Below are 22,609 nucleotides of genomic sequence, written 5' to 3'. Positions count from 1 at the left end.
AGATTGATACGATAATTCCCGAGCATTAAATTAATACTTATGGTTGAGAGTTGCCACAAGATGATTGGGTGATCATATATACTTGCATTGAGGAATATGAAAGTCCACTGCCGTGTAGTATGAGACGTATGAGGTTAATTGGTCGCCTACAATCCCGAATGGGATTCTTATTTGTGCATGCTAGGCAAGAGGAGGTTCTTGGCCTGATTTCTCAGGCATGATCGAATTATAACACCTGGAATCTACGTGAAGTTAGGTGGCATAGCTCTTGGTAATTAGGAATATGTTGGTGGCGTGTGGTCTTGTGATATATGATCTTGGTAAATGGGATACACGTCCTTGATAGTGTTTAGTGGCCTGAGTGAGCATATAGTTTAGGGATGAATTAGAATAAACATACATTGAGTAGAGAAAATAGGGGATAAGGATACGTTTGTTTGATTGGTTGTGTTTGTCATTAATATTAGAATTTTACACCTCATTTCCACTTTTAAACTTGTACGTAAATCTTAGCCCTGTGTCTTTCTTGTCTTGGATTTTTGGATTGATCTATCACGATTAGACGGCGAGCTCGACTTCTTCTTACATCCCGGAAGTTCAGGAGGGAAGGCTATGGCGTGACGTGGAGATCGATTTCAATGACGTCAATATTAGAGGTTGTTAGGATTTTGTCAAACGCCGATCACATCTTACTATTACTTAATATTATCCACAGTTAGTATAAGTGTCAATTCTGTTGGATTTAGGAGGTCCTTTGTATTATGCTTTCATTTGGTTTTTTTTATGTAATTTTCCATTTAGGTTTTATCTACCCGGAAGTGCCACTGGTCTTAGATGCGTCTAAACTCTATGTAAAATATGTTGGAAGCATATATATGTGAAACAATATGTTTTTATTTGTCCAGTCTTATTATTTAAAAGTTTCAAAATTTCTATATATTTTTATAAAAGTTTATAGGTCTTAAGAAGAATTTCACTAATGGGACATAGGCCGTCTCAGGTAGAGTTTTGTGAGATTGTGAAATTGTAAAAATTGGTAAAAGAGGCTGAAGTTGAGAAAAACACAAGAAGAGGGGTCGAATTGTGTAGCTTTTTCTTTCTTTTCTGAAACTCTCTTATCAAATCCTGAACCAAAAATTTAGAATCTGATTCAGGGTAAGTTGTTTTTAGTGTGTCATACCCCAAAATTTGCCCACACATTTTGAGATAATTTATTTCAAGATCTTCTTAAGCTCACAAGTTTATTGGTGGCTCAAGACTACACATGAATTGGGCACACTTGCTTTTCTCCTAAACAAGGACCTCTGAGTTAGGGTTTCGTTTCTCATTAAGGATATGCAACTTCTAAGATCTCAAGTGGACTTCTTGGCTGTAACGCCCGTAAATATGTTTTTCTAATTAATTGTGATGTTTGCTACATTTTCCTAAATTTTACCGTTTTTGAGTCGTGTTAGTCCGTAAATATTAATTATGTTAATATTTTACTTATTACTTTCCATGTGTGTAATTATTATGTTTTGGTGTTAATTGGTTAGAATTAATGTTTAGTAACATTTGGGCCAAAATTGGAATTTATGAGAGTTGAGTGGGTGAAAATGAGAAGTAGAGAAATAGAAAGAGTTATAGAGAGGTAAAATATATGATGTCTTAGAATAGAAGAGAAAAAGAGATATTTTAGAGAGAAAAGAGAGAAAACTTGTGAAGAGATGAGAAAGAAGAGAAAAACAAGGAGAAGAAGAGAATTGTAGAAATCCAAACCAAGATAGAACCAAGAATCTAACCAAAGTTGGCTGTTTATGTTGCATGATCACACTTTTATGTTGTGTTTGTGATATGTGGATGTTTAAAATGATGTATATGTGTTAGAGTAAGGTTTATAAGAGTCTGGGTGTTGAAAATGGTGATTTTTAGGTTTCTACGAAGCTTAGGTCGACCTACACAGAGGTTTGCATCGACCTGTGCAACCTAAAAGGCAAAAATCTGGGTTTTCTGCTGAATGCGTCGACCTATTGGGTCAGCGTGCGCATACCCGAGGGTGGCAAGAGTTCAATGCGTCGACCTATGATTCCATGCGTCGACCTACTGCTTTTTCCAATTTTTGACAGATTTTGTAACGATCATAACTTTTGATCCGTAACTCCGTTTTTGACGTCGTTTGAAGCGTTATGAAGCTTATTGAGTATACTTTATGATAAAGAGGAGTGTGTTGGTGGTTGGATGATTTTTCATAAATGTATTTTGTGAAATGATATTTGCTAATCAAGTATGTTTTGACGGTATATGTGTGCTGTGTGAATATGAACGCCTGAGTCTCAATTTTGGTGATGTATCCGTGTGGATTAATATAACCGGTGTGATGTGGATATGTGACCGAGTTATATTATTGTTGTTGTTGTTATGTAATCGAGTCGTTTGTATGCACAGCATGACATTTCATTACGTTAATGGCGGAATGCTATTAACAGGTGGCCTGAATTGGCAATTATTACCAGTGGGAGCTTAATGCTCGGTAAAAAGGTGTATTTGCCCGAGTGGCAAGAGGTCATTAGTGGGGGCTAAATGCTCGATGACGGTTAGTCGTAGCTTACTGCTCGACAAAGGTGTATTTTCCTGAGGGAAAGAAGTCCCAGCATAATGCTCGGCAAGGTGTATTTGTCATAATGACAAGGAGGAGTTTACTCCGGATTTGGTACCACATGCATATGCATAGTCGAGTCTCATTCATCACCATCTGTATTTACCATTATGTTCTCACTCATTTATCGCCTTACTTATATATTGATTGTGGCTGACTTAGTGGATTACTTTGTTGTATGATTCTTGATGATACTTGTTGGCATTACTATATTTATCATGCTTTTCATTATAAATTATATTCTAACCCTTCTGCCTTAATGTTACCTACTCGTGGGTAATGTGCAGGTGATCCACAAGTGTAGGTGCTCTTTTAGTAGTCGTCCGTTTTGGTGTCGTCCGCTCGTGATACGTAACACCTAGGGGGGATCGAACACTTATTTTGTAGATGATGCTTATAGGATCCTTTTGATGTATATTTGATCCTTTGGATGTATTCATATTATGTATTTTCGATACCCTCTCGTACGATGTATTTTGGAGGAATACGGTGGATATTATGATTATCGATATATATATATATATATATATATATATATATATATATGAATACTGTCAAGTGTTTATGAGAATCTTTCCTCTTTGATTATTTGTGTTACGCATCTTTTGCGAGTATGTTATGTTTGGTGATGAGGTTACTTAAGTGTAATACCCTAATTGTTTTTATGAATTTAATTTTTATACTCTGATATTTGTACCTATATGCTTGGGTAGAATTGGGGTGTTACATTGGCTTCCTATATTCTTCAAAGAATCCCCATACCAATTTTCAAGCCTTGATTCACAAGATTGTTCAGTCAATTGCTCAAAAGGTCAATAGTCGACTATGCTAGGTTAAAAGTCAACTATGGTCAACCTATAGTCAAAACTCCTGATTTTTGGTCAACATCAACATTTTGAAGTTACATTCATCATTTGATCAAGGGTTGATCATGATTCATCAGGAAAAGCTCCAAAAATCATCAAAAGATGAAGTTTCTAAATTAGGGTTTATGGGGGAAGTCAACTGAACTTTGACTGTGCATAAATCTCACATGGTTCATCATATATTGTCCAACCAAGTCTCATTCTCAATGAAATTCATTTCTCTACAACTTTGATGTTGGGCCCAAGACATAAAAATGTATCATTTGAGAGATATGAACCAAAACATTACAGGTCCTTCTATAAGTTCACAAAAAGCTGTTTTTTGTCAAATCAAATATCATCAAGATAAAATCTTCAAATACAAAGAAGGTTCCAAAGTGGCTTTTAGAGGACATCTTGAGCTTTCCAAAGAGTCCTAGAACACCTTCATAGGATAAATACTGAGTGAGTTATGACTGTCAGATGTTGGGAAAATTTGAGGAAAAGCATGAAACCCTAAGTGAAGAAGTTTGTATTTTCAAGTAATGGGACATTGGTGTTGGACCATCCACGTGATGTTAAGCTCATTAAAGGCCCAAAGATTATTTGATATTTATTTTATGGTTTTATTATATTTATTTTTGGATTTATTTACTTAAATTCAATTTAAATTAAATAAAATCAAAAAATAAATCAAATTAAATCACACAAAATGTTTCATTCATTGAATCAAGTCCAAGTTCATCTAATAAGGCCAATAAATCGTGAAAAGGTATGGAAATAGATTGAAGCCAAAAAAAGAAGGTTTCCATGCATAATTAAAAACAAATATTTTCCAATCAAATCTCATGCTCTCTCTCTAATATTTCTTACCTAAATTCATCTCATATATATATATATACACAACACTGCAGCCCCATGAGACAACAAATCCACAGCCTCCTAAACATGTTTGAGAAGCTACAATTATTCACAAACCTAGGGCACGAGAAAGAAAGAATTTCAGGAGGCTCCAAGGCCAACAAACCCTTCCATTACGTTCCTGAGGTATCAAAGAGCATGTTGGGATCATTTACCCTGCCTAAAGATGGCTGAAACATAACACATGATGATAACATTCTTCGTTCATTTTATTTTGTTCCCGCCGTTAATTAGTACAGGTTAGAATCATCAGGTTGGAGTTTTAAGGTCCGTAGCATGAGACGCCATAGTTAGGGCTCACGAAAGCTTGGCTTTCGTTTTCATAGTTACAATTGGATTCGGACCAAATAAACTACACCATTGAATTCTCCATGGTCTAAATATGCGATATGGGTTGTTAGTTTGAATTATTTGATCTTTTTTTGCAGGTTTTGAATTATCAATATACGCTACGAAAAGTTGTAGCAAAACTGTGGCAGAAACATGGCAAATCCGTAGCAAAAATCCATGCCCAATTGGTGAAGACGATGAACAGTATTAAAGACTTGTTGACCACCACGCGGGAGAATCTAATTGTCCGGTCAAAGCATATGTCTCCTCTCTTCACTCACGATTGGTCCATCCAAGAACCGGGGGTCCCACGTTTGACTGAGCATTGATTTGCACGCGTTTTCATTTTTATTTATTTCCATGCACTTGATTTACAGATGACGATCGTAGTGCAGGTGGTATGACAGAGTGGCCAGTAACGTGAAGGACCTGGGTTCGATCCCAGCATCCCACAATTTGTTTTCTCTCCCTTTTTTACCTTTTCCCTTCCTTTTTTGTCCTTTAGTTAACAAATTTCTTCCTTTTTTTTGCTTTTTTAACAAAATAAAAATCACTAAAATTAGTTTTTTTAAATCAAGCAACTAACCTTTTATTTTTCTCTTATAATTCACTTGGACAGATTTAAATTTTTGTTAGGTTGTATAATTAAATTTTTCACTTAAAACTCTTATAAAACACAAAAAATTTAGATTTATGAATTAATTAATTAATTTACCTTTTTTTAGGATTTAATTAATTTTTAGGCTTAATAATTAAAATCATTTAGATTTAATTAGACGTAAAATGATTTAATTGGTAGATTAATCCCTTTAATTAATTAGATTTAGGCTAATTTTCACAATTAGGTAATTAATTTAGATTGAGAATTTTTTTTTAATTACATCTTTTCCAAGCCTAACTCCTCCTGATTTTCTTCCCCGATCTAAATTTTCTGTGATTGTCGCATGCATGATTGCTTACTATTTTTTATTTTAAATTCTAGAGAATCTGTATAGGTTGCAAAGTTTTTGTTGTAATAGCTCTTAGGATTTATTCTTTCCGCAAATCCCCCATTTTGGATTATGTTCTCCCCTCCATGAAGCCCTGTAATAGTTAGGTTTTATTTCCGCTTTTATTTTCTGCATGTATGATTAACTGTTAGTAATTAGGTGTGTATGGCAAGATAACGAAATCAAACGCTAGCTAACCTAAACACAAGATTAAATACTCGAATCTAACACACTCGCACCCACTCACCTCTAGGGTACGCCCCTATTGGTTGCCTTACGAATAAATAGCGGTCGTGTCCCGCGAATATAGAGCTACCAATAGCAAATGTCCCTTGATTCAAAAATCATCAAAGATCATGGTCCCTCAATGTTGCCTACAAATGCATGATCTTGTCCCTCGATTGCCGCCTACGAAAAAGAGATGATTTGTCCCTTCGAATTTGCTAAAGATACCTCTACCATGTTGCCTTCAACGACCATAAATGACCCTTCGATGACCCGTATACATCCAATCGATAGGACTACCTACCCACAAATGGTATGGTTAGTCCTATCCCTTAAAAGAAAGTAGAAAGTATAGGAAAGACCAAACATAGGGTAAGTAGCTCTTAAATTGTTTGCACAACAAAAAAAATTGTTTTTCTCACCACTTGCTTTTTCCAAACAAATTTCAAAATACTTTGCATACATCCTTGAGGACCGACACAAGGATCAATGCGAGGTCTTGCCTTATTATTGGCATCTTTTCTCAAAACACACACACACCCGATGTTTTTTTCAAGCTTTTCAAACAAAACAAAACGAGCTAAGCAAACTAAGAGCCCGTAGATAACTACGGATGAAAAGGGTGCTAACACCTTCCCTTTTCATAACTTACCCCCCGAACTCAAACTCTTTTCTTAAAGGTCTTTCCTGTACTTTTATACCTTTCCTAATAATTGGACAAAATAAAAGCCGGTGGAGACTCTTTCTCACCGCAACATTGTTTGCGAAATATAAAGTCAGTTCTCCCACCGTATTACAGAACTGACGAATCTGCTGGGGATACTTAAAAAAGAGAGGTTACCTTAGAGTTTTAGCTCACTTATATTTTTGTAAATTGTTTGATTTGCTTGATTTATTTTTAAGGGTACTGCTTGGGAATGTTCTTGTGTGAAAGATTCTAACCCGAATCTCGAGATACCTTAGTATGTGGCAATTGATCAAGGAGACTGTACGGCTCGTCTCGATGTGGTTGATCTGGTGGCCACCGGTAGTGCGACGCTTTGGTTTGTTCTGATGGCCCTTGAACATGATCGAGGAGACATTAGGCTACCATGTAGTGTCATTAAGCACTAATTTTCCCTTAGAACCCTAGTTGAACCTGACTTTGGCCTATTAGAAAATAGCGAGATGGCTGGCTTTGAATTCTTGACCGAAGCTGGTTGATACTCGAAGCTACACTCATTTAGATCAATCTTTCAAGATGTTTCGGTCAGCCACCCGAGTGTTGACTGAGATAATGCTTTCGAGATAGATCAGTGATATGAGCTCCCTAGAACCCAGTTACTATTTTATGACAGGTTGAACCAACTAAACTTCAGTGGGGAGGGTACTTACCTGTGGACTTCATACAAATCTCTAAACCTAAGGACTCTTGTGTGACTTGTTTGTTATCTAACCATTTGGTTTTCTTGCAGTTTTTGTTTGTATGACTTACTAGGTCCATACAAGCTTATGCTTTTACATAACATGTTGACTAACCTTTTTCAAGGATCTTAGGGATTTATGGCGCATAATTCCCAGGTACTGTTATGGAATGACTATCAAGAGCCTAAGTTTCTATCAAGGGGCAAGAGGATTTATTTTCCTCTAGCCATATGCTTTTCAAACTCGAAAGTACAATAAAATTCTGTCAAGGGGCAAGAGGATTTATTTTCCTCTAGCCAGATGCCTTCAAACTCAAAGATACAGGTTCTATCAAGGGGAAAGAGGATTTATTTTCCTTTAGCCATATTCCTTTAAAATCAAAAGTATCGTATCCCGAATCAGAGGCTATGACCCACTGGATATGGTGAGCTTGATTCTTACAGAAGGATGTTCGAAGACGAAAGTCAAAGGTCTTCAGACTAAGCTGCAACCAAATTCAGTTCTAATGTTGCGAACTAGACAACGGGTTTCTCATCTTCTTCCTCAAATCCCTTAAGCTGGACATTTACAACTCTTGTGTGACTTCGTCGGAATCTTCTTCCTATAAGTAGTCTAAAGTGTTCTGCAGGTTCAGACACTAATGCTCGGTTAGTTTTCCACTCTGGGGAACTTAGCTATTCGATTGATGATTGTTAGCCATTCTGAGACAAGGTTCAAGACTTGATTAATGCACAGGCTGTCATCATTCATACCTGAAGGCCAATTTTGAAGTTCTCTTTTGACTCAACGGATCTTCTTAAGAAATAAGTCCATACGGAGAAGATCTCCTCAACGTTGGCAATTCATAATTCCACATGCATTTTCATGCGTAATCTTTCTTGTTTTTGCTCAATACTGTTTATATGCAATACTTGTTTGTTTTTTTAACTATAACAAAAATGCATTGTTATTGCTTGTCTTGAAAATTCATTCTCTCTCGCTCTAATATGTTTTTTTCTGATGCCAAACTCTCAGTGATAAAGCATGATAACTCCGAATGGAGAATGAAGAACACATAATACCAATAACCTCGATTGGTGTGCTTTCGTGTAAAACCCTGTTGATGATGTACATGCATTGTTTCGAATCCCTAAACACTGGAGATATAAGGATGTTATTCCCTAGTCAACCCCTTTGAGCCTTGAAGTAGGAGTTTTTTTTTCTCTATATGAAAAAACCCTCACATTTAATCCAGGGGCAGGGTAGTGTTTAGTTAACCTGATTGAGCGTTCAAAATTCATCAAGAGCTTGCATCTAAGGATACAACAATGGTTATCTTTCAAAAGTTTGAGGAAAGTGAATACCACAATGGTTATCCCTCCTCGCCAACCAAGAAATAAGGCATTCACAATCTTTCCAACGAATCGAAGACGTCTCAGGAGCATACGACTTGTTCAAAGAAGAAAAGTAAAAAAGAGAAAAGAAAGCCCGCTAAGTCAACGAACTTGAAAAAGTGACTTAGGCAAAAATTAGGTCATCCTGCTGGACTGCAAACCTGAAACTCAAAAGAAGTTGTCCAGGAAAAGTGAAAAACCTGAAATGAAAGGATTTCGAAACAAAAAGATCCTTAACAAAAGAACAAAGTCGTGTGACCAGACACCAAATACTAAAGGTAGAGTGACTACCACCTCATCGATTCCACAATCGTCTCAAACTCCCATTGAAGGATGAATGCTCACATCAAGTTAACTGAACTTAGGTTGGAGAACATCACGAAGGGGGTGGGCACCAATAAAATTTTGAGCCTAAAAAATCCTTTTTTATAAAAACTGTGAACCTGGCCATGTTACAACCCTCAAAAGTCCTAATTGAATCATGGTTAATTCAAAAGCATACTGTAACGAGAAATACGGTAAACTGAATCCTAGGAGTTTTGATAAAAGCTTGAGTTGGTATCACACCACCTTTCACAAAAAAATTGATGCTTTGACATCCTTTCAAAACAAATTTCTTTTTTAAACTTTAAGACAAACATGAACTTTGCATTAGAATCATATTTCTCATAATAAACATTCTTTGCATATGAACAAGTACTTGACATCAGGAAAGCTTCCATCATGAACTGCAGATGAAAAGTTTAATCCTCTCAAGGGACAAGTTGTCTTTAGAACTCCGTTGAGTTCAAGCGAGAATGTCTCAAATTCTGATCACTCTCAGGGGCACAAAAGCAGTTGGATACTCTGGTGAGTAATAGTTCAGTTAATCTGGGGCAATTAGGTCAAGATTTAAAGAATCTCTCAGAAGTGTTGAACAATCAGGAGAATTCACCCAAGCGTAGTCGAAACTACCGTCAACCTTGACCAATCTGGGGCATTATTCCTAAGTTCATAATACTGGGGCATGTTTCTTATGATAGCACAAATCTCAGAAAGCCCTCCCGGTAGACAAAGTTGCTTTAGAAGTGCACCAAAAAGCATAAATATTTCCTACGATTGACTCAGTTGGCTAAACGCCAATATATAATGAGTGCGTGACATGTTATTGTCTGATTCATCTGGGGCAGTCAAGTCAAGATTCAAAGAATATCTCAAAAGGCGCTGAACGACCAGAGGGGAAAGTTTATCACTTAGGGCATGTTGTATTAATCACAAATCTCAACAAAAGCCACTTAGTTACTAGTATCAAATGGTGACAGTATCACTCTCTCATCAAAAGTTCACAATAACTTCAAGCATCAGATATACCTGACTACCGATCCCAGGGGCAGATAAGCTCCCATATGGGAAGGTCCACATATGGTCAAGAAAATGTTTTCCAATAATAAGTGACGAAATACTTGAAGACATAGTGTAACACCCCATATTTTCTAATTTTAATTTAATCGGAAATTAAATTATTATTTAGAATTATTTGGTATTTTGTTGAATTATTGGAAAATTATGGATTAAGGGCCATTGGGCTAGAATGGTGAGATTAGTAGTATGGGGGTGCTAAGGGAGTAAGCCCATTACTAATTATTTTATGTTTTCATAAAATAAAAGAAATAAGGAAAATTGGGAAAAAGGAAAAAAGAACGTGAAAAGCAGAGCAGAGGAGATGAGAGATTGGAAAGCTGATACGTGAAAGAGGAACAAAAGAGGAAGAGGGCTAATCAAGATATTTGGCTAAGGTAAGGGGGGACTCTTCCGGTTAATATCTTTTATCATATTATAGATAATAGGACTGATTTAGATGCATTGTTTGTGTCAATTGGTTGTATGATGGATTGGGGTTTTGGGATGATTTTGAGGGGAATTGTATGATTTGATGAATTGTATGATTATAGGATTGTTATGATGATTAAACGATCCTCCTTGGATGTTATATTTGTGTTATAACATGTACGTGGCTGATATGGTGGTATTTGAGGTTCATAACATAACTTGGTTTGGTTTTGGGGATTTTGGGGTAAATCCCGTAATGCTGTCAAATGCGATGAAAGCTCTGACTTTTGCCAGTTCGCGCCGCGAAGGTAGGTGCGCGCCGCGAAGGCGTACTTGTTTTCTTGCATCGCGCCGCGTGCATAGGTTGGCGCCGCGAACGTGTTTGTATGCTTCAGGTTGCGCCGCGAACTCTGGTTGCGCCGCGTGCTGTAGCGATAACTGTTTTCTTGTAAAAAGTTAAAGATGTGTAACTTTCAAACCGTAAGTCCGTTTTAGACGCTGTTTTGGACGTTGTTCCTTAAATTGAATGTTCTACCATATGAAATGAATAAAACAATAACAACTTAATTTTATTTTAAAAAGTATCATTTTCTTCGAATGTGGTTTATTCTGGTTTTGCATAGCTGATGAGGTGCAATGGTTGTTGTGTGCATAATTGAATATGTGCAATGATGTATGTTGTGATAATGTGGTTGCTTCTGTTAATTGTGCAAATGGGTGTTGTTAATGGTAAATATGGTTATCATGTGTTTTGAGGAATGATGAGGTAAATACTTTGTCGTTGATGAATTGCTTCGTTGTACTTGGTACACGATTGTGAAGGGTGTTATCGTTGTTGCACTGTATAATGAATGATTTACCTGTTATGATGTTGTGGGTGTAATTGGTGTTTGTTATACATATATTGTTGATGTAAAATATGTATTTTATTGTGGTTGAGAAATAGCATAACTGTGTATGGCTATTGATTATTGTGGTGGTTGATGATTATGACATTTGGTTGATTTATGTGGGCGATAAGCATGTTATGGTTGATACATGCATTCATAATCATTATGTGGCTGATCCTTGACGATGGCGGATCAGTGGTAGCTAATTCCCATTGTGTGGAATTAGTGAGTGGGTGTTGCCGTATCCTTGACGATGGTGGATCGGTGAGTTGGGTTATCCCAGATTTTGGTACCACATGCATATAGTTGCATTTGCATTAGGTTACTTGTGTTATTATAACATGAATGGAAGATTGTCCAATGTTATAATATGTGATGATTGTGTAATGGTTATGATTTGTTTGGATGAATTATGGTGTTGCCTCTTGGTAATGTATTCTATTTGTGTTGTGTGTTGATGAGTACTTCCTGACAATCTGAATATAACGAAATTGGATGAATAATGTGACTATGATGTGTTATTGTTTATGATTCGATAACATTTGTTAATTGTGAGTGAGACTCACCCTTACTTTGATAATTTCAGATTGGCGAGTAGCGGCTTTTGGCTCGGTGAGGATTAGCTCATGAGTCAGTTTATTGGTATAGCGTCGGTGTCATGCTCTGATATTGTAACACTGGGGGAACGTTAGTTTAGAGTTTATGATGATACTCTATTTTGTTGTTATTGGAGTAATTTTGTGAGATATTGCATAGATGATGTTATGCTTATCTGTTGATTAATGTTCCGCTGTATAGAAACATGATTTTGTTAAATGGATGATTTTCCCCTAAGTGAAGCATGACAATTGATTTATGATAATTTGTTTTAAATTGAATTGTGGCACCCTTGTTTTCATGTTTTATTCTGAATTATTTTATTAATTTCCGCGGGGTTTAAAAGGGTGTTACAATAGTGGTATCAGAGCAGGTCGGTCCGTCCGGCCAATTGTTGAGTCAGTTGAGTTGCGCGACAGTTGTATGTTGTCGGCATTTTATTCCTTGGTACGCGACATGTGAGTGAATCACTGTCGGTACTTGGTTGTTTGTTGCAGGTGTTGGATTGAAACAAGTGGGGGAGAAGCTTCGCTTCTCGGTTATGTTTCAGTTGCAAGAAGATTGATTCAGTAGGCTGTTGTTGGCAACAGTGCGAGCGTTGTCGGAGTTTGTTGTTTTCCGAATTGAAGGTGACTTGGAATTAAGACTTCACTGGGAATTGAGTTGGAACATCTTGAAGGAATATGATTAGAGGTAATTGACAGTTATTGTAAGAGAAGGAAATTGGAAAGTTGCAATGTGTCAGCTCTGCTGGTGTGCTGCGAAGCTGTCAGTTGAGTAGCCTTACGACTCAGAAGAGGTTCAGCTGCAAGTTTGCGAAGAGGATTGATGTAGTAATGTTCCAGAAATTGCGCTTCGGCGATGGGAAGTGTTGCTCAAGTTATAATGATGTTTGGAATTAAAGAGATATGATAAGGGGCTGTTTGGAATGTGATAGAGTTGAAGAGAATGAGTTTTGGAGAGAGATTTTCGTAAGCAAAACGCAGGAAAATTGCTTAATAGCTGCGGAACTTCGAAAATTCATAACTGGAGTTTTGGACATCCGAATTGAGTTCCGTTTGAAGCGTCGGAAAGCTAACAAGATGAACTTTGTTATAAAAATGGTTGCAGCAGCTGTAACATAATTAATTGTGACAGGATGACGTTGGAAGGAGGCGAAGTTACGGTTACTCTTGCTCTTATAACTAGACTTGTTTATTGGTACTGCACGGGATGTCAGTGTCAGTGTTGAATGGATCGAAGGAATACTTGGAAGGTTTTTTGAGAAGTAATTTTAAGAATTGAATTTACCAATTGAGGAGTTTTGGATATATCGTATAGAGTGTCGCTGCATGATGTCAGTGTTGCATTTTCGGACAATGATTGGAAAATTCATATCTTGGGTTCCGAGTGTCGGATTATTGTGCCGTTTGAACCTACAAGGAGGAGGGATTGTGTTCTAATTTATGGAAGAGTTATAAATACGGTAGAGTGACCCTATGAGGAGAGGTTCTGAAGTCGGTTATAGAAGCGTGAAACTTGTTGAATAAGAATGCCTACTACCGCGATTGTTTGAAACGACGTGGAGTAGAACATGTTGTTGATGAATAAGTCGATGAGATGTTCGGTCACAAAGATGATTTGAATACCGATGGATTTTAGTGAATGAGTAAATTAGTAGTAAAGATGGGACAAACTTTAGAACCCTTGGAATCGTATTTGTGATGGCAAGGTAACGATAAGTATAAAAGAAGGATTGTAGGGAATTTCTAATATTGTTGACGTGAGGGAGACTTTGTTGAGATTCCGAGTGGGATGATAATTGGACGTGAAGGATGTAATAGAATTTGGATTAAAACCACGAGTTATGAATGTTGTGCTATTGTGTTGCGTAGGAAGTCTTTAAATATGTCGGTGCTAAGGATGAATGAGTTGGATTTAATTGGACAATTTAGAGACTTGAGTTGGTATGTGAAGGTGATCCTAATAGTGTTAGATTGAGTATGCTAGAAGATGACTAGTGGTATTCTTAACGAGATTAGAGAAAGTCAGAAAGATGATGTTGAGTTGATCGATAGGTTGACTTTGAATTACCAAGGTAAAGGCGGTGAATTCAGAATCGACGGGAATAATATAATGAGGTTGAGTGATTGGATTTGTGTAACTGATGTTTTGAGCTTCGGAAGAATATTCTAGAAGAAGGACACCGTAGTGGATTATTGAACTATGACAATGTTAATGAGTTTGGGTGCAAACTCGGAAATGGACACTATTATGTAGTAACGACGGTTTATGCTTAAATATGATTTTCAACTAATATTGACAAATTTAGGACTTGATCACCCTAAATCTCTTGTTGGTAGTATATGGAATCATATAGAAGAGATAAGCTTGTTTTGTTACCTTAATGGTTTAAGATGTGATGAATACTAAGCCGTGAGAATAATCACTCACTATGTTGTGTGAACTTATGAAGAAGTGAATATGAAAGAGTGCAACATGGTGGATGATGACTTAAGACGGGTAATCAGAGTCGCGCAGCGAAAGTGTGATGTGGAGTAGTGTTATGAGTACTACTCGCGGGAAGTAAGGAATTAATATGTCGGAAGCCTACATAGAGAATATGTATTGATCTATATGTTGGATTTAGAATCCAGTGGATGTAAGGATGTCGTGTCGAAGAATTATAACTCTTTTGAATAATTTCCGAGATGATGAATATGTCATTACGGTTGTACGTAGTTAACGAGTATGTATTCGGCGAAATTAAAACGAAGGATTGATAATATATGATGCTGTAATAATTTTGTGCTGTTATTGAGGTGATATTGTAAATTCCATATATAATGAGGAATTACACTCTGTGAAGGACGGAGTTGATTTGATTCTTAGTAGAGAGCGTGACTTAGTTGAGCTTTTTTTGTAAGCGATGGTATACTGAGGCTGATGAGTGTGTACTTGTTCTGATGGTTAGGATGTTTAAATAGAGGAAGTAAATCAGGAATTGGTTCGTTGGATGCGAGTAAGGATTGCTAAATGGTAGATTAGTACCATGAATGATGAAGAATGATTCTTGAAACGAATGAGTAAAGAGAGTCGGAATCGGGTAAAACTCAGAAATCTATTTGGTATAGATGATTGTGATGAGTAGTCAGAGTAGTGCGGAAAAAGCGGAATGTAACGTGTTGGATAATTACTGGTGTGATTTAAGAGGAGTCAGATAATTGGAATTCAATGGTATAGGAATATGAGTATTGAGTTTCTTGAAGGAAGCGGTTGGTGAAAAGTGTAAGTATTACCTTATCGCTCAGATGGAAAAGCGTGTCTAAGGTTGGTATGTTTGGTAGAAGGGATCCATTACTGTATTGTTGATCAAGTGTGATCATACTATAAATTGTGTAATTGTATTACTCGTTTGTTGAGCGTATTGTATAGGTTGTACCTCAATGTTCTGTTGTTGTTAACCTTTTTGGAGATAAAGCGAGTGGTATACTTTTGGATAGTCAAATGCGACGTGAGAACTGGGATTTGAATGTATGAAACATGTTTCCTGTTGGTTATGTCAGATGGATTTTTGGGGATTGACTGATGGTAATGTTAATTGAGAGCTGGAGACTCAGGTGAAGGACTCTTATACGAGCTGGTTACTTGAGGTATGTTTTCGAGGACGAAAACTCTTTTAGTGGGGGAGAGTTGTAACACCCCATATTTTCTAATTTTAATTTAATCGGAAATTAAATTATTATTTAGAATTATTTGGTATTTTGTTGAATTATTGGAAAATTGTGGATTAAGGGCCATTGGGCTAGAATGGTGAGATTAGTAGTATGGGGGTGCTAAGGGAGTAAGCCCATTACTAATTATTTTATGTTTTCATAAAATAAAGGAAATAAGGAAAATTGGGAAAAAGGAAAAAAGAACGTGAAAAGCAGAGCAGAGGAGATGAGAGATTGGAAAGCTGATACGTGAAAGAGGAACAAAAGAGGAAGAGGGCTAATCAAGATCTTTGGCTAAGGTAAGGGGGGACTCTTCCGGTTAATATCTTTTATCGTATTATAGATAATAGGACTGATTTAGATGCATTATTTGTGTCAATTGGTTGTATGATGGATTGGGGTTTTGGGATGATTTTGAGGGGAATTGTATGATTTGATGAATTGTATGATTTGATGAATTGTATGATTATAGGATTGTTATGATGATTAAATGATCCTCCTTGGATGTTATATTTGTGTTATAACATGTATGTGGCTGATATGGTGGTATTTGAGGTTCATAACATAAATTGGTTTGGTTTTGGGGATTTTGGGGTAAATCCCGTAATGCTGTCAAATGCGATGAAAGCTCTGACTTTTGCCAGTTCGCGCCGCGAAGGTAGGTGCGCGCCGCGAAGGCGTACTTGTTTTCTCGCATCGCGCCGCGTGCATAGGTTGGCGCCGCGAACGTGTTTGTATGCTTCAGGTCGCGCCGCGAACTCTGGTTGCGCCGCGTGCTGTAGCGATAACTATTTTCTTGTAAAAAGTTAAAGATGTGTAACTTTCAAACCGTAAGTCCGTTTTAGACGCTATTTTGGACGTTGTTCCTTAAATTGAATGTTCTACCATATGAAACGAATAAAACAATAACAACTTGATTTTATTTTAAAAAGTATCATTTTCTTCGAATGTGGTTTATTCTGGTTTTGCATAGCTGATGAGGTGCAATGGTTGTTGTGTGCATAATTGAATATGTGCAATGATGTATGTTGTGATAATGTGGTTGCTTCTGTTAATTGTGCAAATGGGTGTTGTTAATGGTAAATATGGTTATCATGTGTTTTGAGGAATGATGAGGTAAATACTTTGTCGTTGATGAGTTGCTTTGTTGTACTTGGTACACGATTGTGAGGGGTGTTATCGTTGTTGCATTGTATAATGAATGATTTACCTGTTATGATGTTGTGGGTGTAATTGGTGTTTGTTATACATATATTGTTGATGTAAAATATGTATTTTATTGTGGTTGAGAAATAGCATAACTGTGTATGGCTATTGATTATTGTGGTGGTTGATGATTATGACATTTGGTTGATTTATGTGGGCGATAAGCATGTTATGGTTGATACATGCATTCATAATCATTATGTGGCTGATCCTTGACGATGGCGGATCAGTGGTAGCTAATTCCCATTGTGTGGAATTAGTGAGTGGGTGTTGCCGTATCCTTGACGATGGTGGATCGGTGAGTTGGGTTATCCCAGATTTTGGTACCACATGCATATAGTTGCATTTGCATTAGGTTACTTGTGTTATTATAACATGAATGGAAGATTGTCCAATGTTATAATATGTGATGATTGTGTAATGGTTATGATTTGTTTGGATGAATTATGGTGTTGCCTCTTGGTAATGTATTCTATTTGTGTTGTGTGTTGATGAGTACTTCCTGACAATCTGAATATAACGAAATTGGATGAATAATGTGACTATGATGTGTTATTGTTTATGATTCGATAACATTTGTTAATTGTGAGTGAGACTCACCCTTACTTTGATAATTTTAGATTGGCGAGTAGCGGCTTTTGGCTCGGTGAGGATTAGCTCATGAGTCAGTTTATTGGTATAGCGTCGGTGTCATGCTCTGATATTGTAACACTGGGGGAACGTTAGTTTAGAGTTTATGATGATACTCTATTTTGTTGTTATTGGAGTAATTTTGTGAGATATTGCATAGATGATGTTATGCTTATCTGTTGATTAATGTTCCGCTGTATAGAAACATGATTTTGTTAAATGGATGATTTTCCCCTAAGTGAAGCATGACAATTGATTTGTGATAATTTGTTTTAAATTGAATTGTGGCACCCTTGTTTTCATGTTTTACTCTGAATTATTTTATTAATTTCCGCGGGGTTTAGAAGGGTGTTACACATAGGGGCATTGAAAATTGAAATCTCAGGGAATCTTCCCCATATAGTGGTTTTCACCAGGAGGTTATCTTTAAATGATCTCTTTCCCAACAGAGACTTGATTCCCCAATGGAGTATACGTCTCAAACACTACAAGTTCTCCGATACAATTCTCTTCTCCAGCATGGTTTATTCAAACTCACTATTCCCGGTAAGGTTGACACTCTTAGTTGAAACTTGGTCAGATAGTGCATCAGATGATTATTCATCTCTTTTATCCCCTGTCAAGGTACATCAAGATCAGATCCTTCAAGTTACTTTCATCCCCAGGCGACAATAAAAATCCTTGGCTGAGTATTCTTGAACATGAGGAAGGAATCCCCAACAAGGTCATTCTAAGATCAGGGTGAAGAAACATTGTCATCACCTCCTGCAGGGATTTATTTTCCCAATCGGAATTTGCTATATGGAGTCGTCAACATGCTCCAATTGCATGGTTACATTCATACATCATTCATAACATATCATAACAAATACATACATATAGCATTCTCATTTTGTTTTGAGAACATCATCACAGTATATTCCATGCATCATAACATTGCATGAAACTAATATGGTTTTTCAGGTTAATTCCCGAGCAGACGAATGTTATTAACAACTTATTCGTCATCAGATACAGTTAAGACGATGGTTCATTCTGATAAGCACTGTCCTTCCAGTTCCCATCCAGATTAACATTTCTCTCAAATATAATCAAAACGAAGGTTCATTCTGACGAACATTTTCCTTCAAGTTTCCCATCCTGCAAAACATTATTTTGTCAGTCTTTATTCGAAAAAGCCTTATTACCAGATACAGTCTAGCGTAAGACTTATTCTGTGGGTACATTTTTAGATATAGTCTAGTGTACGAATCATCCTGACCCCTCTTCCAATTACTCATCCAAAATATCACTCATTCAAAGGTAGTCTAATGTACGACTTACTCCTTCAGATATAGCCTAATATACGACTCGTTCTGATATAGTCAAATGTACGACTCCCATCTCCCGACATAATCTAATGTATGACTCGTTCTAATATTCATATAGTCTAATGTATGACTCCCTCCTTCAGATATAGTCTAGTGAACGAATTTTTATGATATACACGGATACAGTCTAGTGTACGACTTATTCCAATATTCTCATCATCCCTTCTGAGATAGCCTAATGTATGGCTCGCCTAATGTATGCCCCCTTATGAGATAGCCTAATGAATGGCTCGCCTAATGTATGACCTCTTCCGATATAGCCTAATGTATGGCTCATTCCAATATAGCCTAATGAATGGCTCGTCTAATGTATGACCTCTTCCGATATAGCCTAATGTATGGCTCATTCCAGTATAGCCTGATGGATGGCTCACTCCGATATATCCTAATGTATGGCTCATTTCAATATAGCCTGATGGATGGCTCACTCCGATATAGCCTAATGTATGGTTCACTCCGATATAACCTAATGTATGGCTCATTCCAATATAGCCTGATGGATGGTTCACTCCGATATAGCCTAATGTATGGCTCACTCCGATATAGCATGATGGATGGCTCACTCTGATATAGCCTGATGTATGGCTCATCACAATACAGCCCGATGGATGGCTGGCTCTTTCTATAGCCTAATGGATGACTCTTTCTAATACAGCCTAACAGATGGCTGACTCTTTCTATAGCCTAATGGATGGCTCACTCTGATATAGCCTAATGGATGGCACTCCCTAATATAGCCTAATGGACGACTCGTTCTAATACTCTTGAACATGTACATGGCCTAGTGTATGACTCATCCTGACACCCTTTAGTATACCTATCAGATACAATCCAGACAGAGATTCATTCCAACAACATTCTGTCAACACCTGGATGGCATCTTTAAGCCCATCTCTAAAAGAACTGCTTCCGGCACCGGCGAGTTCAAATTTTGTGGTACTCAAGTGTTCAATCATCTTCCACCTTCAGATCAAGATAGGCAAACAAGTCAATCTACCTCTTCAGGTTTAAGAAGATTGAACAGTTGCAGGTGTCATACCCCGAAATTTTCCCACACATTTTGAGATAACTTATTTCAAGATCTTCTCAAGCTCATAAGTTTATTGGTGGCTCAAGACTACACATGAATTAGGCACACTTGCTTTTCTCCTAAACAAGTTCCTATGAGTTAGGATTTCGTTTCTCATCAAGGATATGCAACTTCTAAGATCTCAAGTTGACTTCTTGGCTTCCTATATGCTTCAAAGAATCCTTATACCAATTTTCAAGCCTTGATTCACAAGATTGTTCAGTTAATTGCTCAAAAGATCAACAGTCGCCTATGCTAGGTATAATGTCAACTATGGTCAACCTACAATCAAAACTCCAGATTTTTGGTTAACATCAACATATTGAAGTTAAATTCATCATTTGATCAAGGATTGATCATGATTCATCAAGAAAAGCTCCAAAAATCATCTAAAGATAAAGTTTCTAAATTAGGGTTTTTGAAGAAAGTCAACTAAACTTTGACTGGACATAACTCTCACATGGCTCATCAGATATTGTCTAACCAAAGCTCATCCTCAATGAAAATTAACTCTATACAACTTTGATGTTGGGACCAAGACCAAGAAATGCATAATTTGAGAGATATGAGCCAAAACATTACAGGTTCTTCTAGAAGTTCACAGAATGCTGTTTTTTGTCAAGGCAAATATCATCAAGATAAAATCTTCAAATACAAAGAAGGTTCCAAAGTGACTCGAGAGGACATCTTGAGCTTTCCAAAGAGTCCTAGAACACCTTCATAAGATAAGTATTGAATGAGTTATGATTGTCAGAAGTTGGGAAAATTTGAGAAAAAGCATGAAACGCTAAGTGAAGAAGTTTGTATTTTCAAATAATGGGCCATTGGTGTTGGACCATCCACGTGATGTTAAGCTCATTAAAGGCTCAAATATTATTTGATATTTATTTTATGGTTTTATTATATTTATTTTTGGACTTATGTACTTAAATTCAATTTAAATCAAATTAAATCACACAAAATATTCCATTCATTGAATCAAGTCCAAGTTCATCTAATAAGGCCAATAAATCGTGACAAGGTATGGAAATAGATTGAAGCCAAAAAAAGAAGGTTTCCATGCATAATTAAAAACAAATATTTTCCAATCAAATATCATGCTCTCTCTCTCTCTAACATTTTTGACCTAAATTCATCTCATATATATACACAACATTGCAGCCCCGTGAGACGACGAATCCACAGTCACCTAAACACGTTTGAGAAGCTCCAAATATTCACAAACCTAGGGCACGAGAAAGAAAGATTTTCAGGAGGTTCCTAGGCCAAAAAACCCTTCCATTACGTTCCTGAGGTATCAAAGAGCATGTTGGGATCATTTACCATGCCTAAAGATGGTTGAAACATAACACATCATGATAAAATTCTTCGTTTATTTTATTTTGTTTTCGTGTTTTAACTGTTGTTGTGTTTTAACAGAATCTATCACTTCTAATGTGTACCCGTCGTTGATTAGTACAGGTTAGAATCATCAGGTTGGAGTTTTAAGGTCCGTAGCATGAGACGCCATAACTAGGGCTCACGAAAGCTTGGCTTTCGTTTTCATAGTTACAATTGGATTCAGACCAAATAAACTACACCATTGAATTCTCCATGGTCTAAATATGCGATCTGGTTTGTTAGTTCGAATTATTTGATGTTTTTTTTTGCAGGTTTTGAATTATCATTATTCGCTACGAAAAGTTGTAGCAAAACTGTGGCAGAAACATGGCAAATCCGTAGCAAAAATCCATGCCCAATCGGTGAAGACGATGAACAGTATTAAAGACTTGTAGGCCACCAAGCGAGACAATCTAATTGGCCGGTCAAAGCATATGTCTCCTCTCTACACTCACAATTGGTCCATCCAAGGACCGGGGGTCCCACGTTTGACTGAGCATTGATTTGCACGCGTTTTCATTTTTAGTTATTTCCATGCACTTGATTTATAGATGACGATCGCAGCGCAGGTGGTATGAGAGAGTGGCCAGTAATGTGAAGGACCTGGGTTCGATCCTAGCGTCCCACACTTTGTTTTCTCTCCCTTTTTTACCTTTTCCCTTCCTTTTTTCCTTTAGTTAACAAATTTCTTCCTTTTTTTCTTTTCTAACAAAATAAAAATCACTAAAATTAGTTTTTTTAAATCAAGCAACTAAACTTTTTTTCTCTTATAATTCACTTAGACAGATTTAAATTTTAGTTAGGATGTATACTTAATTTTATCACTTAAAACTCTTATAAAACCAAAAAAATTAGATTTATGAATTAATTAATTATTTTACTTTTTTTTTAGGATTTAACTAATTTTTAGGCTTATTAATTAAAATCATTTAGATTTAATTAGACGTAAAATGATTTAATTGGTAGATTAATCCCTTTAATTAATTAGATTTAGGTTAATTTTTACAATTAGGTAATTAATTTAGATTGAGAATTTTTTTCTTAATTACATCTTTTCCAAGCCTAACTCCTCCCGATTTTCTTCCTCGATCTAAATTTTCTGTGATTGTCGCATGCATGATTGCTTACTATTTTTTATTTTAAATTCTAGAGAATCTGTATAGGTTGCAAAGTTTTTGTTGTAATAGCTCTTAGGATTTATTCTTTCCTTAAATCCCCCATTTTGGAATATGTACTCCCCT

This window comes from Vicia villosa, unplaced genomic scaffold (genome assembly GCF_029867415.1).
Source record: "Vicia villosa cultivar HV-30 ecotype Madison, WI unplaced genomic scaffold, Vvil1.0 ctg.002310F_1_1, whole genome shotgun sequence".
NCBI classification, from domain to species: Eukaryota; Viridiplantae; Streptophyta; class Magnoliopsida; order Fabales; family Fabaceae; genus Vicia; species Vicia villosa.
The sequence above is the reverse complement of the archived record's forward strand: the minus strand, read 5'-3'. Positions refer to the sequence as shown.